The following is a 20369-nucleotide window of genomic DNA, read 5'->3' as shown; positions in this document are numbered from 1 at the left end:
CATTAGTTTATAGAATCATTAGAAGCTTTATGGTGTCAGTGAGTTATTCTTTTTTGAAAGGCACTCCAAGGTTATTTCCAGTCTAGGAAAGGTTTGCACTAGGTACAGTCCAAATGTGTTGTGCTAAAAAAAATATTTTTGAAAGCACTGTAAACATTTAAACACTATGGGGCAAATTTGTAACTTTTGACACAAAGTAGCACAGTAGCCAAGTTGCTTTTCTGCATCAATAGAAGAGAGTATGTCTACTAAGATATGTTGCCGTTATGTCTCTCCATCCGCTGGTGCACATTTGGCTGCCTTGCGCAAATGCACACAACTTTGCACCTTAGTGCAAAGGTGTGTGTGTGTCTGTTAGATGTCAAGCATAGGATTTTTGTTGTGGAAGGGGTCCCTTCTGTACAAAAACTATACTTTTAACATAGTTTAATGTTTTTACCACGGAATGTATGCTGTAAAGTGCTATACGTGCGTAAAGTTTCAAAAGTTCAGAGAAAATAAAACTTTACTCGTTCTTTATGCCTGTCTCAAGGAGGTGTACATTTTTTCCACAAAGTCCTATTAACCTTTTTTTTGCAGTAAATAAGACTTAGCAGGAAGAACCATGGATGGCTCTATGGGAATTAAAGTTGGGCGAGCCACTGAAAGCTCGATCTAGGCTCGAGCTTGAAGCCTGGCTCTGCTCAAAGTTCTGTTTGAACCTCAAACCCATAACGTGCTGAGAGTTGGTTTCTGCCTTCCACCCTCGCTCTACCCAAGGTGTGATGTTACAATCAGAGCTGCCAGCTGTGGAACCAGGTTTAAATCTCTGCGTCGGCTCAACATCCTGTGATTCTGAGCAATCACCTAATCTCCCTATAGTAGTATACAATGCATGTGATCTTGTGTAATGTAACTGTTGCTCATATAAAGCACTCCAATACATTTGGGTGGAGTTTGTGCTATATTTCAAAAAAATTTGAAAAATGCACTTAGAGGTCAAAATAAAGCCTTAACATAAGGAAAGACAAATAGATACCCATTTAGTGGCTGATTGTACAAAGTAAAACCAGAAACACTGAATAAATTACGGCAATTAAATTGTTATCCTAGGCAAATATATTATTTCACCAAAACTCTTTTTCCTTCATTATCGCTGTTAGACCTGGCTTTTCCAACGGGTTTATCCCCAGACTTTTTGCTTTTTGGGCACCTGTTTTGGACCCTGTTTTTGTTGGTTTTTATAAATCTGGGCTCTTTACCACTGCTGATCAGTGCTAAAGTGCATATGCTCTCCCTATAAATTGTTATGGTGGATTGGTGATTCCAGGATTGGCATATTTGATTTACTGGTAAGTACCTAGTACAGTGCACTGTGTGTGTGCCCAGGTCCTGTAAATCAAATGCTGCTAGTGGGCCTGCAGCACTGTTTGTGCAACCCACATGAGCAGCCTGTAAATGTAACTCAGTCCTGCCAATGCAGTGTCTGTGCGCAGTTTGGCACAGCCATGTCGACCTGGCAAGTGCACACATTTGCCAGGCCCTAACCTTCCCTTTTCTTACATGTAAGACACCCCTACAGTAGGCCCAAGGTAGCCCTATGGGTAGGGTCTAGTGTATGTGAAAGGTAGGACATGTACTGAGGTGTGTGACATGTCCTGATAGTGAAAGACAGTGTATTTCGTTTTTCACTATTGAAAGGCTAGCTTTCTCATAGGATAGAATAGGAGTTTATTGATAACATCTTAGAATATATAACTTCCCATTGGGACAAGATAGAAAGATGGAGTTTAGTATGCCTGAACTCAGAATATAACCATTAATATTTTTAGTAAAGATGATTTGTATTATATTGTGTGTTTGAAAATACCACTTTTAGAAAGTGGATATTTTCTTGCTTAGCCATCCTGTGTGCCTCTGCTGCTTTGTGGATTGACTGTCTGGCTTTTGACTGACAGGGGCTGGGGATGTGCATTTTCTCAGATGGCCACCGGGGAGGGGGGAGTTGATGTGTGACCTGCCTTTCGTGAATGAGCCAGGGCTGGGCAGAATAGATCTGGGCTGAATTTAGAGTAGGGGGCTGAGATTTTTTTTCATACCTGAATGCGTCTGGTCTGCCTGACACTATGCTGTCTCCGCCTCCAGCTGGGCAGCTGCACCAGAGAGAACAGAACTGGTTTTGGCTGTTCAACGAGCTTCTCTGCCCCCAGAGATCAAAGGAATTTGTGCTATAAAAAGACCCCTGAACTTTAGATTACTACTAAACTAAGGAACCTGCCAGGAAGAAGAATCGGGAAAGCTGGAGGACGAGTACTGCCCCTGTGCTGTGTGCTGTTGGGGTTGGCCTGCTGTGGTTGCTTCTGTCTTGGGCAGGGAAAGGACTGGACTGTGCTTTCATCATTCTGCTGTTAGAGTTTTTACCTAGGGCTTGAAGTAGAGCTTGCCTCCTGTTGGAAGTCTCGTGGATAGAAAAGACTTCAAAGATCACTTCTGGGAATCAAGAGGAACCTTTGCCAAGGAGAAGAGCTGGAGAAACTGAGGAGGAATGCTGCCCCTGTGCTGGCTACTTTCTGCCAAGGAAAGGGAAAGAACTTTGCCTGTGTGCTGTGTCCCCTGCTTGAGGAAGATCTCCAAGGGCTTGAAGAAGAGAGTGCCTCCTGTCTGAAGTCTCAGGGAGACAAAGACTTCACCCATAGCTCCCCTGAACTTCCTTGCTGGGAGGTCTGACCATCCAGGAGGTGCCTATAGCTGTTTTGGGCATCTGGAGAATGTTCTGGCTGTTGGGAGCTGGAAAAGCAATGCAACAATGAGAAGCGCAACGCATCCGTACCTGTTACCAATGCATCGCTGAAGAAACCGACGCGGCGCCTGACCATTGCTCAAGAAATTGCTGCACGCCGCATCGGGTGCAACGGTCTCGAAGTCTGAGATCACCGCACTGATTCCGACACAAGCCCAAACCCCCCTCAAAGCAGCTTCTGTACAAGGAAAATGTGACATGCCCTTTGCAATGCAACAGGGCCTACAGCACCCACAATATGTTTTGCTAAATGCAACAATTACCTGGACTGATAAGAGAGGAAATCAGTTCTAGAACCTGATGACAGAATATAACTTTTTCATTAAAGATTCTGTTTTCAATAGTGTCTTATGTTATGAATGGTTTCAAGGTGCTAAGAAAATAGAAAAATACATTAGCATTTATTTGCTGTCAAATATTTATGTCATGGGGGCGTGGTTTGCAGCCGAGGGGAATGGTCGCAATCTAAGCGGCTCCTCGGCCCTCGCTACCACACTGTTTCCTATCCGGTACTAGTGCTATCAGGCCGCCCATAACAGATAGCCGCAGGACCACGGACCTTCTGGGCGACCCTGCTGGGCCTCTGCTGCCCGCCAGGTCCTCCTACACACCGGAGTTTAACTCCGACAGCCAGACCTCCCTCGGCCCAAGAAGGCGGCCGCGGGACGCCCAACAGTAAACTCCGGGGCCGCTCCTGACGCCCAATAGCCCCAAGTCCCTGTGGGCAGTGTCGTCGAGTCTTGCGGGGGCGATTCCCCACCGCATCCGATTGGCCCCGCCTTGCTGGCCCCTCCAGGCGACGAGCAGCGCGGCGATCTACGGGCCCTCCCTGCCGCCCAGCGCCTCCACTCACGCGAGTCCCCGGATTCTGGCCCACTGCCGGGGACCGCCCTGCACTTACCGGTGGCACCCGGTTTCCTCCTGCGACGCAGCGGACAGACATACTGCCCCACTTGCTGGACTACCTCCCCCAGCCTGACCACGTGGCCCAAAACGGCAAGAAAGACTTCCGGGCCCCTCGGCAACCTGCTGGTATGTGACCACTCATCACCCTGAGCCCTACGTTGCCGCGCTGTGAATAGCACCCATCCTGCCTCAGCCTTGCGACGATCGGCCCCCCTGGGTCGTTGACGCTGCCCAGAGAATATAACCTGGTGCGGTCTACACCCCACTCTACGCCCTGGACTGGTGGATACAGGGTGTCCCAGTGCCGACCTGAGTCCTGCCTCTGCGAACCCCTTTTGTTGTTCCTGAGTGCTGCGGGAGAGGTGGTAACTCAGGGGAGTTCTTTCGCCCCCCCCTGCGCTCGCTCCGACCAGGAAGCTGGGGTCTTTCCCCTCTCCCCGCCATGGACCTGAGACTCAAGCCGTGGGGCCTACAAGACTGAGAGTGGTGTTCCTGCCTCCCCTTTCCCTTGTGTGGACTGCTGTTTGCCCCCTGCCATCTGTGACCCTGTGGACCTGCAATTTCTATCAGAGACATATATTCCAGGGTACGCGAGGCTCGTTCCCCTCTGCGATCGACGTAGGACCCCCCTCTTTTTTCAAATTGCGTGCCGGCAAGATATGCACTTCACAATGGCCTCTAGTAAGGGAAATCGACCCCCCAACTAAAGACAGATCAATAAATAATCCTGGGGCTCTAAGGGGGAACCTAAAGACACTGCTCCTGACGCTATACCTAAGACAGCGACTACCCCTCCGCAGACGAGACCCCCCACCCTGGATGATGTCATGGAGGCGATCGCTGGGGTCCGATCCTCACTGGAGACCCGTATTGACTCCGTGAATATAGAAGTTAAGCTGTTACGCGCGGATCTTCGGAAAATGGATACCAAAGTAAAAGATATAGAGATCAAAACCACAGCACTCATAGACGATACCTCCACTCTACAGCAGCAAGTAAACCAACTTCAGAAACAACAGCAACAGATGGAGCTTCTTCTCGATGATTATGAAGGACGCGCACGACGCAATAACCTCTGCATCCTGGGTGTTCCGGAGCGTCTTGAAGAGCCGGCCGCTGACCTCTTTGTGGAGAAACTGGTCTTACAACATCTCCAACCAAAGCAACTCTCCAATTACTTCTCCATAGAAAGAGCACATAGGGTCCCCGGGGGCAAGCCGAAGCCGGATGCTCCCCCCCGCCCTATCGTGGCCCGCATATTCAATTTTCGTGACCGAGATGTCATCCTCCAGACGGCACGAGCGGGGCCCCCGCTTCGACTTGACAATGCACAGATCATGATCTTCCCGGATTTCACTGTAAAGGTACAGCTCGTCGGCGCAGTTTCCTTGAAGTGAAGAAGGAGCTCCGCGCACAATCCATCAAGTACTCCATGCTGTTTCCCGCGAAACTCCGCATTGAATCGGAAGGCAAGACATGGTTTTTTGAATCCCCTGCTGAGGTTTGGGATTGGCTTGAAGGATGGCGCCAACCCGAAACTTCCCAGGACCATCGCAGGAAATCCGCTGATCGCTCTGACTCAGAGGTGCTACCTGAAAGTCGAGACCTATTTGCAGACGCCACGCAGGGTGAGCAGCGCATCACTTGATGGAGACTTATCCGACGACTGGAGCATGTTTGCTCTAGACCGATTAAGCTTGCACAGCCTGAGATGTTGTTCCTACCCGTCATGCGATTCTTTGGTGGCACCCTGGCTACATATCCGTTACTTCCTCAGTCTGTCATGACACTGTGTTGCTGCCTGAACTATCCACCTTGACCAGGGGCTGCAACGGACTACAGTATTTCGACCACGCGGAAGTGACCTTCTCACTGATTTGTGCTGAACTCACTCCTCAACTTTCACGACATCCCTCTCCAGATCGGACTCAAACTAATGATCTGCAACCTATCCTGATTCATATATATCCTTTTCTTGAATTTGTAGTAATTTTGTATTTTGCTCCGTTTGTTGTTTTTCCTATGACTTATGAGTGGTATCACTCATGTAGATGGTTCTAGGATACTACAGCCTCACTCACCCAATGTCCTTGCAGCGGAGGTACTCCTTGGCCCTTAGAACGCCTTATTGACACATGGGAGAGTGATCAGCTTCCTGATTCACTGGGGGGAGAAACGTTACAGAACTTGACTGTCCTGATCCTATCGGGAGTGTGAATGCTGTCCGTATACATTGGCTACTGCTGCTGGACACTGCCAAATAGCTGAACTGATATAGATCGGACCTCCGGCGTGAGGCCGGCCGGGGGCCCACTGGGTACAATTGGCTATTTGACTCTCCTTATCCTCCTCTAGCTCCAGCTATCATGGCCTACTCTGGTTAATTCGTTACTGTTATCTACTATGTGAATACTGTTATTGATGCAAGTTGCATTTGACTGCACTAGACGATATCATCCTGTTAACTGATAGCGAGGGCACCTATGACTCTCCACGCACCCCATTAATGTTCGGGAGGGCGACAGGCACTCTGCCTAGTTGGGGAGTGGATAGTTTTAAGTCCGCGGGCAGGGGGGCAGGGAGGGGGGTTGGTGGTAGGGATGTGAGATGGGGGGAGGGTTTGAGGGGGACAGGGGTTGTTGGGAAGGTTAAGTTTGCCAAGTCAACGTTATGGTTTTTGGCTTTGTTCATGTTTACATATTGCAGAGAGTCTATGAACATGGAGTGCACTACGCAGCGATCCACGCTTTCACGACACAGTCCACACTTGCTATCAGCCAATGCCGGCTCCCTCCTTCGAGAGAGATGGGTGCTTGAGAATCTGGACCTGACGTTGCTGTCTTATCTGACTTATTTCTTGTCTCCACGCCACACTGATGTCTCAGGCATGGGCCTACCTACACAATGCTCGACACTTTCTCAAAGAACCCACTGCCCAACAGTCGGCCATACCAGGTCCCTCACTAAACCCGCTATGGGCATACCCGGGACTGTCATCTGCTACAGGGCACGACTGGTGCCCCCAAGACCCCTAATCCGCGCACACCCTCCGTCCTTTGAGCCACCATGACACCCCCATCAACGACAGCTCTCTCACTCATGACGTGGAACGTCAACGGCCTAGGCAATAGAATTAAAAGAGGGATAGTCATACAATATCTTAAATGCCATGCCCCAGACTTGGTTCTCCTCCAAGAAACACACTTGATGGGCAATGCGTGCCAAGCACTACACCAGGGAGGCTATAAACTACTCGTACACGCAGGTTTTACTTCTGGTTCTAGAGGGACTGGGATCCTGGTTCGGAATAATGTTGCACTGACATGTACAAAGACATGGGCTGACCCTCTGGGTCGTTTCGCAGTAATAGAGGCCAACTGGGAAGGCAAACCGCTAAATGTCATCTCAGTCTACATCCCTCCAGCCCTAGGCACGACCGCATTGCAGGCCCTGCAACGGATAATGTTAGACCTCCCGCAGGGACCTCTAATTATTGGGGGCGACTTCAACATGACAATGAATGATGCCCAAGACCGGCACCCCCAGCGGCCGTCACACCGACCGGGTTCTGACCTATCTGCCTTCGCACAAACAATGGGGCTTGAGGACCTATGGCGTTCATCTCACCGACTACTTCTTATTTCACACACTATTCCAACGCCCACAACAGCAGCTCTCGTATAGACTATCTATTCTCACCAACCACTGACCTAGAGTTCTTTCGCCACCCTAAAGGGCTCCCCAGGGGAATCTCGGATCACTCCCCACTTACAGTAGAATTCACGCATCACCGCCAGAGACCTCGCGGCCCTATCATCATAACACCCTGGATCCTAAAAATCCCTGACATAAAAGATGACTTACTAAAACACACAGAATATTACTTTGCGGAAAATGTCGGTTCGGTGAAATCCGCTGTAACTATATGGGAGGCCTATAAGGCGGTACTCAAGGGTAGGGCAGTATCCCTAAAAACCGGTTACATCCGCAAGCAAAGCGAACACCTGTCTCAGGTAGAAACAGACCTGACCGACATAGAATCACTCCACAACGCAAATCCCACGGACGTGACAGCGGATCGTCTCCGCGCGAAACAAATGGAATATAAGGCGCTGGCCTCTGAGAAGGCGCAGGCTAAGCTCCTGAAAACTCGCCATTGGGTCTACGAACTGGGAGACAGGGCAGGTAAACTGCTGGCATGGCTGGAAAAACGCGACCAGGGATCCCGATGGATCCCAGAATTGACCATACCGGGCCAGTCCCATATCACGGACCCAGGTGACATAGCAGAGGCCTTCGCCGCCCACTTTGAGAAAATCTACACGGCCAAAGCACTATATAGCGGCGAAGAGTCTAGACTGCTCCTCGATGAGATGAGACTGCCCACTCTTTCCGACTCCGAAGTGCAGGAGTTGGAGGCAGACCTCACCTCGGAGGAGGTTGGAAATGCCTTGTTTGCCATTCAATCAGGTAAAGCCATGGGACCCAACGGTGTCCCTATTGAGCTCCTAAAAGGCATGGCAGGCGAGATCCTCCCACACCTCAAGGCAATGTTTGAGGAGAGCCGTGAGACTGGATGCCTGCCCCTCGACCAACGATTAGCGTCAATAGTGGTCATCCGTAAACCTCATAAACCAACTAAAGTTTGCGGCTCCTACCGACCGATCTCCCTCATTAACTCTGAGGCGAAGGTCCTGGCGAAGCTCCTCGCTACCAGGCTCGTGGCGGTCCTCCCCGCCTTGATCCACGAAGATCAATCCGGCTTCCTGCCAGGCCGGAATACGGCGCTCAACCTCCGACGGGTTCATAACGTGATGAGTAGAATGCCGCACCTCCGGGAAGACACAGCCATTCTCTCCCTAGATGCTACACTTGCCTTCGATTCTATAGAATGGTCGTACCTCTTCGCGGTCCTACATCGCTATGGCTTTGTTCCCAAATTCATCCAGTGGATCCGATTGCTTTACACTGATCTTTGGGGTCAAGACTATGTTAATGGACACACATCCAGGCGATTTCCCCTACACAGAGGTACGAGGCAGGGGTGCCCACTATCCCCTCTGTTGTTCGTACTCACTCTCGAACCTTTGGCCCACTGGGTCAGGACTGACAACTCCATCTGCGGCCTCCAATGGAACGATGATGCGATCGACAAGATCTCACTCTACGCGGACGACATCCTCGTATACGTCTCATCCCCCAAATCCTCTATCAATAGTCTATTACATGTCATCACCAACTTTGGCAAGTACTCAGGTTTTTCCATTAATTGGTCCAAATCGATAATATACATACTACACGGCCCACCACCTCCCCTCCCACGGGGCTACTCGATTGAACTGGCCCAGGAGGGATTCAAATACCTCGGCATTTTTGTCACTCCAGACCCAAATATATTCTACGATCGCAACCTTAAAGGCCCACTACAAAGACTTCGTGATGACATTTCTCATTGGAGATCGCTCCCTCTCACTCTCCCCGGCAGAGCAGCCCTCTTTAAAATGCTAGCACTCCCTTGATTCTTATATGCCTTACAGGACTGTCCATTTCCCATAGCCGATTCGTATTTTAACATGCTCGAAGGAGACCTCCGACTCTTTCTATGGGACGGCGGTTCTCCCTGTATTGCTCTCCTCTCACTTACACAGGGGTGGTACGACAGAGGTATTGCCCTGCCGAACATCCGACTTTACTATTGGGCTACCCAACTGACCGCCACTAACACATGGATCTATGGTTCACCCACGAACCCGGCTTTTCACCTAGAGCGGTACCAGACCGGCCGCGGGGGCTATCTAGAAGCCTTATATGGTAAAAACTCTCGAGACCGATATATAGGCCCGATGTCCCACACAATCACAATCTGGCACCGAGCTAACAAACGACTTGGGTGGGCCCACACTCTTACGCTATCCACCCCACTGTGGACCTCACATAAACTGGGCTCTCTCTGCCACTATCAGGGTTTTGACAGATGGGACACAATTGGCATCTCCACTTTAGGTGACATGCTTCACAAGGGTAAACTGCTGACGTTCGAGGAACTCCAGAAGACACATGACTTGGCCCAATCTGAGGCTTTCCGCTATCTCCAAATCAAACACGCCATACTTGCCAACGTCCCTGATATTTCTTCTCTTCCACAATCCTCGCCCCTCGAGGATAGACTCTTATCGGAACCCCTCCAGGCCAAAGCAATATCGCACACTTACCACAAATTATGTAATAATATGCCCAACGCCTTCCAACTCTTACGAGACAAATGGCAGGGCGACATCGGAGATTTAGACGAAACAGACTGGCAAGCGGCGCTGATGTCCCCGCGCGAATCCGCTATCAATCATAGATTCCGACTCATACAATTAAAGATATTACACAGAACATACATGTCTGCCCCCCTACTGGCCAAGATTGGTAGACGCACATCTGACCTCTGTCTCCGTAACTGCGGTCTGATTGGTACTTTCTACCACATTCTCTGGGAATGCCCAGTGATCCAAGACCTACGGGAGCGAGCTGTTCGCAAAATGACCGATGCTCTAGGGAAGCCCGTCCCTCTGACTCCCAGGTGCGGACTCCTCAATATATGGGACCCCACAGATCTAACTGCACTGGAGCAACAGTGGGCAGCTCTGGGCTTCCTCTTACTGAAAAGGGAAATAGCAATGCAATGGGGCTCACCAGCTAAACCGCTTTTGATCAGATGGGTTGCTGCTATGGATGTGTGTATGTTGTCAGAAAAAACGGTCTATAAGATCAGGGGTTGCCCTGGTGTCTGGGATAAAAAAAATGGGGGCAATGGAACGTCTACAGAGGTGAACTGTGTACTTCCCCCTCTACTGAAATGTCATTGGCTAGATCTGGTTCCCCTCGAAATCGTGCTGGCGATCCATTGCTGTAACATACGTACTCTATGTCAAATATGTATTTTGTGATTGACTGCTTGATACCACCTCTGCTTTTGTTCAATAAAATATTTATTAAAAAATATATATTTATGTCATGGCTCCTTGGAAAACACAAGGGTTGAGAAAGTGCTATGGAAACACATATAATGATGCAATGTAACTGTCTAGATCATTTATATGTTAAAGGAAACTTGCATAACCCCTCCTTTGTAAGAGTTAGGATTGTGACAAGGTACTGCTGCAGTGTAATGGTCAATGAGGCGCATATGCTAATAGAGCCATTCATCCCTGTTTATCTATCTCCACCAAGTGTTTAATTAACACCTTGAAAGTGGGCGGAAGAGGTGGCACAAGATGTAATTTTATGACACAAAGCCTCCTCTACTTTTAAAAGGCCTTTGAATGATTTGTGAATAAATAGATCCCTGCACACAGATCAGTTAAGAATCGTGTGTCATTGAAGCAGCAGCAGCCCAGTCAACGGGCGTTGGGAGCTTGGATCCGGGAATTAAAAGAGTCAGAAGCCCTTTTAAACTTCATTCGCTTTTTAGTACTTTTAATGCACTGAAAAACGAATGAAGTTTAAACAACGATTGCCTGCTGTCTTCCTGGTCTAACTCCCCAGCTCCCAAATACCCACTTCACCCCCCTTTGTCCCTCCACTTCCAAAGTGGAAGGAGGTGCGAGTTGGGAGCCCCCAGGCGTCCACCACAGTTTGTACCCCCATCCGCTCACTTCGGGAGTCCTTCGGTCACCCTGGCTGAGGCTGACTTCAGTTTCCAAAGTCACGCCCGAGACTCCTGCACCTCTGACGCCGTCTCCAAGGCTACAGCTGCCCCGTTGCTAAGGGGCGGGTGCTGTAAACAATGGCACGAGGGGTAAGGCAGCGGCGCCTCATACTCAGAGTACTGCGAGAGCCGCCGCCGCAGCATCCGGGACCTGAGCGCCGTAACCAAGGTAACGGAGTCGTGCTGTAGGTGACCCCCTCGGCTTCCATCACCTGTTCTGCCCCCGTGCACGAGGTGCCACCTCGGCTGCCAACTGTCCCGTTACCCTGAGACCGCCCGGCGTGCCCTCTTCAGCCTGGCAGGTGCCCTGCGCATCCCCCTGTCCTGCGCACCCAGACTTGAGGCTCACCTGGGCTGTGCCAGCCTGGGAAATCCGTGCACATCCTAACAGTTGTGCCGCCACTATATACCTCCAAGTAGATGCCCCGTAGTCGGTGCCTCCAGTCTTTGCTTTCTCCTACCTCGTGCCAGTGCCACCCCCAAACGTTGCCAGCCACCTGTGCCCACCACAAGCCTCTGTCTCCCTCTCAGATTGTTCCACTCCATGCCTCCAAACTCGGCCCCAGAGGGCATAGCCTGTGCTCCGCAGCACGTCCTCTCCCACTGTCTGTGCTGCACCTTCCACGGCGGTGTCATCTGCACCTCTGGTCCTGTGCTGCCCATACAACCTTGTCCTATAGTATAAGCACTGCTTCTGCCGCTGCTTGGGGCGTGCAGGAGTTCAGCGCCCCCTCGTGTGTGTCTACCTCGTCCAGCGTTACCAGTCTCTGGTTCGAGTGCCCTTCGCCACGGGTAATTATTCTTAGGTCACCTTTACCTATTGACAGTGATAATTGCTTTAATTTAAATAGATATACTTTTATTGTTCCTCTTTTATGCGTAGCAGGGATAAATAATGGAATGGGAAGAGAGGAAACTTTAGAGGGAATCACTGAGAGGGGCTGAGGGTTAGACCCCTTCTCCCTCACATCTTCCTGCGGTAGTCCTGTGAGTGAGCAGCTGGGTTACCTTACTAAAGTCCAGGGCTTTAAGTAGTCCAGGTCCTGCAGGTGCTCAGCACAAGCAGTTCTAAAAAGCAGGTGCTGAGACTGGTCTTTATCGGGCTCTTCATTTTTGCCCTCACCCTTACGGTGAAAAAAGAATCTTAGCTCTGCAGCAGTGCCACCCTTCACTGCCTTTGAGGTAACTTCAGAGAGACTCGTTTTAGTTATTTCACAGTCATCATTTCAAAACTGTAGCATTTTCAATATTCTATACAATGAAGCTATAGTTGTCGCATTTTTTTCTTATGCAACTGACAACCATTGGCATAGCCAATAGTCCTGTGTTGTTGTAGGTGTAATGTTACTTTTTGTTTTATATATGTGGATGTAATAACAGAAGCAGTAAATTACCATTTTGTCCGCACACCATGCGAACCACATTTTTAGTTTACGTGTTTTATGCCATGCCCTTATTAGTTCTACCTCGCCTCTACGAGAGGTACCCCCAGTTTTTCATCACACTTACAGCCCTGCTAAGGTCTACTGCATTTTTCGTGGTTAGGAGAGAAGGGAGCAGAAAATGTTAGCCAGGCAAGAGGAGACAGTTGCCAAGCGAGAGAAACATACGAAACGACATGTATGCGATCTCGCAGCCCAAGAGGCGCAACGCGTGAGAATTATATCCAAAGCGGCCCATAGCAAGTGAACTAGCCCTCTTCACAAAACAAATTACAAATTCTAAGCAAGTGCATACCTGCTCTGCGCCGAACAAATCTCAGAATCATAAGTATAATGCTCATTTCCTTCAAGCACACATCCCACTCAGTGCGCTGTTCTACAAATCAGGCATTCGGAGTAAATGAAATAAATATCACCAAGAAGTCAATTACACAACAGTTTTCCTACTCAACATCTTACAAAATGATGCCCGACCACATCTTCAAGATCGGTCTTCGCTAACATGTCTCTATACAAAACACCGTAGATTAATAAATTCGCCCTTGCGTTAGCCTGGTGTAGTTCTTGTTTTTCTCAGATGGGTGGCAGCCCATGCCCACCATTGGAAACGGGTTCGGAACGAGAATGTCATACTTAGAGGGTACTCTGTAGCGATTCCGTGTTTTAGTGCACACTAGGCAACGGTCGGGCATGACGTGACGTAACCCACCAAAGGGTGTTTCTTGAACAGAAGAAGGCTGCACGTCTTTGGGTGCTAACCAGGCATCACAGCACCTGTGAACAGTCCATCCATAACACATGACATGCAAGAAACGCGCCTCAAACCACCCGGCATTTGCTAAGGCGCATCCCTGGCGTGGCTTCTAGGCGTTAGGCATGTGCCAATGACGGCCGAGGACACTGTCTGATAAAAGGAGTCACTTTGCGAGTCATACAATATCATTCGGCTCTTTTGGGTAGAGTCCAGGGTCCACCGCAGAGCAGGCCGGAGGACTGTCTGAGTCTAGCTCGTCACGAGCGGCGGTGGACGACCTACATGAAAGTACACTCCGCATCCCGGCTCTCCTCGCATTAGTTGCGCAGGTGTATTCCAGAACTCTTCACTGGGCCGCTTTTGGCGCAAACAGCTTTCTCCAGCCTTACCAAATGAAAAGAAGCGCGGATGAGGAAGGAATCACTTATATTTCATTCTAATGCCGTGTACATTCATGCATGCGCCAGGATCACCGAATAGTGATTAGGATAACACACGGACATCACTGACCCACCCGCTGGAGCTGACCCGGAAAGGGTCCATCCCGCGCCTGGCAGGCACAACTCCCTCCAACGACGACTCGCTGCCCAGTGTCATTGTAATGTATCTCAGAGGAGCACAGCCAGCCCCCACCCAGCATGTACAATGGCGGGTTAGGGGGTATCTACTGCCTTCTTATGGTTTTCTTATTATTAGTAATTAGATCGTTATTTCATTGACAAAGTAAGAATTGTGAGACAGCTGAATAATACATTGTGTGTAAGGTGTGGCGCAGTCCACTGTGAGGCCTGGCAGGGGTCCCCTGGTGTACCCCGTCTCAGAGGGCATGCTCTGGGCGCAGCAGAGCCTTGTCTTGAAGTGAACAATATAATTAGTGGCGAGCTTCGAGCTGCCTGGCCCTCTCTGAAGGAGGGAGTCCGGGGAGGGCCGTTTCCAGGGAGACTATAAACAGACGTGGGACACAGATCCCTCACAACCCCTAGCAGCGAATGCAGAGTGCTCGAGTGGGCGGAGCACTGCCCAGCTCTGGACACTGCACTGATACCTGAAATGAAGAACGTGCAAATTCATAGAACCAGACGATCCTTCTAACGTAGTCCAAAAAAGTCTCAGCTGAAGAAAGGATCAGCCATACAGGAACATCTCTGGCAGCCAGGGTTGACCCTCAAACCTGTGCCCTTACCACTTCAACAACAACTGGGTAACACGTGTCACACACTATAAGAAGCAGTGCTTAATTTGTAGCAGAATGAGTGCCAGTGCCCAGAGCACTGCTGATAAACATGTGGCCAGTGTGTTTAAACACCGGCCCACCGAATACAGAGGCTGCCTAGTCTTGAATCAATCTCATGGCTGTTCCATTTAGAATCAGATACCTCCTGCCTCTTTATCTCAGTGGTGCAGGTTCCTGCATTTCCTTTGTGCGCTTTATTTCTGTCTTTCTCTTTCTCCTTTTCACTTTATGTGTTTTTCCCTCTCTTGCTCACACTTAGGGGCCCATTAGGATGGCGGGCGGACTTTGTCCTCCCGATGTAAAATGGGACCGTCCGCCAAAAGGGCGGCGGTCCTGTGGGGGCCATTAGGATGCGCCCGCCACACTGGCGGGCGCATCCCGCATTTTTAACATTGCTGCGGGCGGTGCTGAAAGCACCGCCCTCCGCAATGTTAAAAATGCACATTGTGCACTTCAATGCACAACGTGACAGGCACCGTGCGGTGCCTGTCACGTTGTACAGTGGAGTGCAGGATGGGACCATAGGTACCCCCCCCCCCGAGACCCTGGAGGCCTGCAACGGGCCCCCACAAGACATTCCCGCATGCCTTTCCATGGCGGCAACGAAACATGTCCCCGCCTTCACCCTAATATGGATGGCAGTGTCTGACCCCCACCGCCACCATATGAAACCCTTTTCCGCCCGGTCAACTCCTAGACCGGGCGGAAAAGCAGCGGACGGTCTTTCCGTCCGCCGCGGCCCACTCCGCCATAGTAATATGGCAGGGGGAAATGGGTGGCGGGCGGGGAAGGATGTCGGGCGGATCGCCACCACCCGCATGGCGGTTGCGATCCGCCCGACATCCTAATGGGCCCCTTAATGTCCGATGACGAAAAATAAGTCCTATCACAAAAATCAAAGTGGGAAGACCAGCAAGCTGCCGCACAGTAAGGGGGAGAAATACGATTTTTTGAACAGGGATACGTTCTCCCTATTATATCATCAGCACTCACTAATGGGTACCCCCACCCAAAAAATATTACTAATAGAGTCAGATTTTTTGATGCATCGCTCTCTTCACTAGAAGTAAAAAAAAAATTGTTAAACCCTCTCCCAATCTAGCAGTGGCATGCTTCATTATCAAGTCTCATCCTGGTCCCTAAACTCTAAAGCCAGCAGATACAGGGAACCGGTTAGGTTATAGGTGGAATGCACCCTTGACGACTGTGTGACTACAGGGTCACGTCACCCTTCTCCTCTCATGTTGCCTTCAATGTTTCTCAAATAGGGAATCAAGTTTGACTATGGCTTCATTTGATTGGGCTAGTTAGCCAGTTATTGCATTTAACCAGTGGTATATGTTTGTCTGTCACCCTTAAATAAAAAGGTAGACAGGAAATTAGAATCTGGGGCACTTTTTTCCTGAATAAAGCCCTGGGCCCACATGGCCATCATTTTATGGGTTGAAACATGTTGACAGAATTATAGGGTAACAGGTTCATCATCCCCCAATTTTTACCCACTCATTTGTTTTTTCAATCATAAGTGAACAACTGCTAATAAAGGGATACATTGGTTGCTCAAGGTATTTTTTTCTAATACCTGACAGAGGCTGTTCCCTATATTCAAAGTTCTCCCTGGAATATGATCAAGCCCATACTAGTTTTTAGGGAGCAGGATGAGACTGATGAAGCATGCCACTACCAGAGTGGGTGAGTGTCTAACAAAGAAATATTTTTGTTTTCAGTGAAGAGGATGATACACTAAAAAACCAGACTGTTAGGAATATTTGTGGGGTGGGGATACCTATTAGTGTATGTTGAGGAAAAATAGGTGCCAGTCCCTAAAATCCATGCCTGTTGACCCCACTTTCACAAATTAAGCATGGATAAGGAGATCCAGCCAGAGCAAAGCCTTCGAGTTTGGGATAAAATAAGATTATATGGCCCAAAGCAACCACATCAGGGAAAACAAGATATTAGTGAATGCTTGGACAGTTGAGAAGATGTTACTTGCTAACAATTAACATCTAAAAATAATTCTTAATATAACAGGTTGATCCTTAGCAAGGGGTACTCGGCAAGGGTGCCCTATGTCACCCTTGCTCTTTGTGCTTTCTTTGGAACCATTTTTGAATGCGCTCCTGTCTCAAACAGATATAATCCCTTTCCAACATGGTATGAGTACTGTAAAAATAACTGCGTACGCGGATGACATCGCGATCTTCACTACTGATGTAATGAAAGCCATTCCAGCAATAACTCAGGAAGCCCCAAAATTTGGGGACATTTCCGGCTATAAACTAAATTTAAATAAAACACAGGTTATCGCTAATTATAAACCATTGGCTTCTGTTCAAGGTATGTGTATAAACGCTGTATATTTGGGAGTAAAAATCTCTGCGAATATAGATGAAATAATTACACTTAATTACAATTCATTATTAAAAGAAGTAACTCTTTCATTAAAAAAATGGCATAAAATACCACTTAGCTTAGTCGGTCGAATTATTTTAATTAAAATGAAAATTGTTCCTAAATTTTTGTACTTATTTAGATCGATTCCTTTACGCCTTAATAATCTTTTTTTTTAAAAAGCTTGATGGAATATGTAGTAGCTATATCTGGGGGTATAAAAAAGCTCGTAGATCGATTCAGCTGCTGAAACTCCCAATTGAAAAAGGAAGGCTAACCTTTCCTGATTTCAGATTGTATTTTTACGCAACTTTTTTTTGTCGTGTTCGAAGCTTGCTTAAAAAAGAAAACTCCTTATTTTTCCATGAGTTTCTCCTCGGCCCTGATTGTAAACAATTTTTATGTAGAGTCCTCGACCCGAATTACTACAAGCGAGTCAAGTTTAAGACTACCAGAGATATCATAAAAATTTGGAATCTGATCAAGATCTATGGTAGGATTTCTCTTTATTACGCAAATTTACAAATATGGGATAATCCAGGACTTCCTGGAATCTTCTCGGATGGAGCTGGGGCTTTGTGGTCCAGTTGTGGCGTCAATACCTTAGGTGACTTTTATGGCACTGAAGGAATACTTGACTTTGCTTCACTAAAAACTTTATACAAATTGAATGATGGCATGTATTTCAAATATATGCAAATTCAAGATTTCCTAGTACGGAAAATGAAGATTAGCGAAGTCTGTCATTCTGATCTTTTAAATTGTATATATTCTGACCGGACTAAATCACTTATTGGTGAAAGTTACAGACACTTAATCCAGATGAAAGGCGACGATTGCTGCAACTTGGCGGCTAAATGGACCACTAGAATAGGGATAAATGTAACTCCAAGTCAGATATCTGCTTCTCTTAGTCAAATCAATCTAGTGGTTCAGTCTTCTAATATAAGACTTCAATTATATAGAACTGTCTGTCAATTATATTATACTCCTCAAAGAATATTTAGCTGGCCATCAAGAAATTTATTGAGTGGTCGCATAAAGTGTCCTAAATGTGATTTGATTGCTGCTAATCTGGAGCATATGTTTTATTCTTGCCCGCCTTGTCCGAATTTTGGAAAGGAATAGAAGGTGTTCTCACTAAGAAGCAAATCATATTTCCGTTTTTTTCTGTCCATTTGATTTTATTAGATTTACAGGATGTAAATGGCCCTCATAAAGATCTGAATACTACTTTATTTGGCTGTGCAAGACTGACAATTGCTAGGGCTTGGATTTCTCCTAAACCTCCGCATTTTATGGAGTGGTGGACTCTAGTCAATGAGATTTATACTATGGAAATGTCATTGGCAAAGATAAGGGGGCCATCTTCAATGAGAAAACAAGAGAAAATTTGGCGAACGTTTATTTGAGCCCAGACTTTAAAAATGTTGCTAAGACCGCCATAATATGTATTTATGATATTAGTTTTCTTCTGGAAAATTGTGTTATAATTGATTCCTCTGCATTAATTATGTACAATGATATCTATAATTTCATGATTGTAATTAGGAAATGTTTTTGCTTTTTCTTTTCTCTCTTGCAATGATAATAAAAAAGTTAAAAATATATATATATATATAACAGGTTGATCCTGAGAGCAAGAGATTATTATAAACCTATTGAGGCTGTTAATGAGGGCTATACAATTAGAAGGCTTTAGTGAAAAGCAGTCAGGGTACATGCCATTTCATCATATCCCATTAACTAGTTCATTTTGGGAGATCACTAAATGGGTTAATGTTAAAGGGCTGAATGTTATACATGGTGAAAACCTCAGCAGTGTGCTATAATATAATTGAGGCTCATAGTTTTCAATTTTTACTGATTTATACAGATAAAATACAGCCAGAAAACAATGTGGTTACTGTCTGTATTTATTTTCAAAAGCAGAAAATTACAAAAAGTTGTCCTTTTGTGAGAGACTTTCCATGCTGTCCTTTATGAATTCCAGGTCGACCACTGGGCAGATAGCATGGCAAGTTAAAAAGCAGGATGAGATTTCCCTTAAATATAGGCATTTGTTAACACATTTGTATATAATGCTTACATTTATCTGTGGGTGTAGTGTTTTGTTTTATTTGCTGCTTAATTTTCTAAAATGCGATAGGCATCAAAGTTTGAGTGTATGTTTATCCGTTTAATAAATATGGAAACATATCATTTTACGACTTTAATAATTCTCAGAACACTAAATACATATGGATAACCACCAATAAGATTGCCCAAAAAGAAATATGGATAAATACAGATGGCAATGTAAAACAAAATACAATAAAGTGGAAGCCCTAAATATAATGCTTCTGTTATGGTCCTTGGTCATGGAATGGACGGGTTTGGATAGCCAAAATGATGTTCAACAGTGGTGGGTGATTTCTGGCTAGAGTCACATCCACATTCTCAACCATGAATAGTTTTAAACTACACACAACATTTAAAGAGATATCTGAACTCAGCATCAAATATGTCTGAGCTTCACTTTAATGGATTTTGCAAAAATTTGCCCCTAGTGTTGTAACATTCTTCGGTATGTTAGAACTCAACATGTGCTCTCTTATCTTAAGCGTAACGTGTTTGGCAAATTTCCTCAGGAAAGACAATTCATTTTCTCTATTCATTTGTTAATAAATAATACCCAAAAAATCACTGGATTTTGTATTTTCTGCCCAGAATATAAATGGTGCAGACAAGAATTCTCCCACATTGAGCAGCCCTCTAGCAGGCTGGCACTGGGATTTGGCAGCTTTTACCTAGGCATAGTGGCTAGCCACTGCCCTGAGAACTCAACCGCGCATGGTGCGACTCTTGAGACTGCAGTTTTTATTACAGCTGTGACTTCAGCAAAAATGTAAACATCAGATATACCTTCTGAGTTTCCTCTAACACAACATAGCTAGTCCTATATTGATATCTCTACATATAACCAGGGGACCCGGACTGGCTTACCTAGTCCTCTCTCTCCCTTTTGATTTGCTGAACATGTTGAGCCAACATTAATCTGATGAAGGAAGCCATGTTTCCAATTGTATTTTAGAGTTCTACAGACTGGACGATCATGGGGTCATGAAGGTAGTGGAGATTAATGCAGTTATTAGAAACCCACGCTTTGTCAGAAAAGTCAGAGG

This window comes from Lissotriton helveticus, chromosome 1_1 (assembly GCF_964261635.1).
Source record: "Lissotriton helveticus chromosome 1_1, aLisHel1.1, whole genome shotgun sequence".
In the NCBI taxonomy this organism is placed as follows: Eukaryota; Metazoa; Chordata; class Amphibia; order Caudata; family Salamandridae; genus Lissotriton; species Lissotriton helveticus.
The sequence above is the reverse complement of the archived record's forward strand: the minus strand, read 5'-3'. Positions refer to the sequence as shown.